Consider the following 2,795-nt stretch of genomic DNA (forward strand, 5'->3'; position numbering starts at 1 on the left):
GAAGAAAAAATAGATAATAGAATAAATAAAATAACTGCTGTAAGAACAGAGTCAGTCGTAAATTTAAAAACTCAAACTAATCGAATGAAAGAAGCATCCGAAAAAAAGATTTTGTGAGTCAAAAGTGGGCGAAACTGTTAAAATTAAAATATCTGATGTAGACAGAGCTCGCAGCGACCTTCATTGTATAATAATAAAGTAATTAACAAGATCGATAAGATTAGAAATGTTTATAATTATAATATAAAAACTTTTGGTTTATATTGCCCCAACTAGACTGGGCAATTCTATACAGCCTGGACAATGTATAATTTTGCCTACATTGCCCACCATAATCGGGCAGTACCATAATGTCCGGGCAATGTTCACATTGCCCGAAAGTTTACTTTACCCGTAACATATATATTTAATAATACACCAATAATGTTGTCCGTGGTATTATTCGGCTGACCGGATAAACAGTTTTTATTTCCGGTGGCGCTACGCAATCGAAAAGGGTTAGTGAAAAATAAACTCGTTTCAATCAATCGTTAAACGGGGTTTATTATAACGGCGGATTCGTACGGTGTCGGTGTATAAGATACTAAAAATAAATCGAAAGAAATGATACTTTTACTATGAATAATATTATATTATAGCCTATAGGTACCTACGGGCATAGTAAATCACGACAACGTATACGGATACGCGTGGAAGATCGATTAATGGTTTAGTTTTTTTGTTTATCATTTTTTTACGCGTCGACGATCGTCCGAAAAATAAATAAACATTATTATAACTCTAGTGACATAGTTTTTGTTCGCCGAAAAATAATCACTCGGATGACGTCGGATCGGCCGTTATAATATTTACACCCGGTGACAGCGCGTTGCGGACGATTAACCGACGTAAAAGTGCAAACCGATCGTTTGACCGTTTTTTTTTTCGGTAGCAAAAAATGCGTTTGGAATTTTTTTTACGTCAGCGTCGGACATTACCGTTATTACGGCAATACAACTAAGTATATATTATTATACATATTGTACAAATAAACTGTATTAACCAGTGGACGTCATCCCGTTCATCATTCATGTTGTACCTAAGTACTTACAAAATATAAAATAAATAAGATCGTATATACGGTAAATCATCCCCTAACGGATATACCTCTAAATAGTGGACACATCCGAATAGCAGACAACACTTAAGTGGCCGAGAATGTTCCTTGTGTCCGGTGTTTATAAGTTAGATTGTATAATACTTGGTACGAGGTATACGATGTAATAATAATACCAATTATACATTTGCGATACATATAATAATGTATTGTATGACTGTATGAGTACCTGCCTATGATTAGTATAAGTTATGAAATGTGAATAATAAAGTATTATGATTTTTTATTGTATCAATATTCAAATATAGCTGAATAATATATATAAATAATGAATATTAAAGCATACATAAAAATTGCATAGGTACCTATAGCTAAATACTTCAAATTAATATATTCATTATTGTAGAAGTATAATTATATATCACGTATTGGTTTTATGATACTGTATGGTTTTCTTTTTGCACGATGTCATTTTATAGCAGAAAAAGTGTATCAATTTTCCATTTTGAGGGTATTTGAATACGTGGTTAAATCTGGTGGCAAATAAAATCTAGAACGTAGGTACTTTGAGGTGTCAAAAGTACAAAATGTTCAATACTTTTCATAGTTATCGAAAAATTAAAAAAAAAATATGGAAACAAGAATACCTATACTTTATATCCAACCCTAATTTTCGACATCATCGATTTTTTGTTATTTTACTAAAATGAATATATGTAGATACTTGTATAGTAGATAGTAGATATAGTAAATTTAATAAACTTGAAATTTTAATCAAATATAACATAATATTATTATGTATATAGTATTTTCTAGAAATAATATAATTTTCAAAATATTCTGGCTCTTTTTGAATTATAGACCTTTTAATTGATGCCTTTTTATTTTGTTTTCTTTAAATGTTTAACAAAATGTCGTATCAAGAAAATTGAACACAAAGTAACACAAAAAAATTCGTCAAAATAATTAAAGTTCACGAATTATTTTATAGTTAAAAATACATACAGTTTTATATAAATTAGTTCAATCGAACATGTAATTAAAAAAATTTCTAATACCAAATTAACTATAAAATATTTGGAAATAAAATCTGGAAATTTGTATGCAATGATTTATCATTGATACCTAATACATCAATAGTAGCAGGGTTGAATGTTATTTGCGCAATAAAATACTACATATTTTAATATTAATCTATATATAAGTAACACATTTCTAAGTGCATTTTCAAACTAACTTACACTTGAAAATATATGATAGTATGTATTCAAAAATATATTTTTACTGTTGAACTAAATTATTATTATCGGAAAATATGTTTTACACGTTAAATTAATTTAATGCAATATTTTATGACAAAAATAATCTTAAAATCTATTACAGATATTTTCAGATAGGCGTACTATTAAAATGTTTATTATAATTTATAATAATATAATAGGTAAATTATTTTAGAGCAATATATTATTATATTATCGGATATTAAATATGTGATAATTTGATGTGTGCATTTTTTATGCGTTCTAATGATTTTTTTACAATATAGAAATAAAATAATATAAGTAGAGAGAAAAAAAAATGAAAAAAAATGCAAAAAATTTGTCGAGGTATTGTGGGTCTCAACAAGGCTCTGGGGAGATTCGAACTCCCGATCTCCTGTTTACTAGACAGGCGCTTTAACCAACTAAGCCACAGCGCC

The 2,795-nt window shown here is 28.5% G+C and overlaps 1 non-coding gene across 1 annotated transcript; it reads right to left on the reverse strand.

Annotated features, from left to right (window-relative positions):
• Positions 1-2,721: 2,721 nt before the first annotated feature.
• TRNAT-AGU lies at positions 2,722-2,795 on the reverse strand. The gene has a single exon. It is a non-coding gene; the product is annotated as a tRNA-Thr (tRNA).

The sequence above is a fragment of the Acyrthosiphon pisum genome, chromosome A2, assembly GCF_005508785.2.
Source record: "Acyrthosiphon pisum isolate AL4f chromosome A2, pea_aphid_22Mar2018_4r6ur, whole genome shotgun sequence".
NCBI lineage: Eukaryota > Metazoa > Arthropoda > Insecta > Hemiptera > Aphididae > Acyrthosiphon > Acyrthosiphon pisum.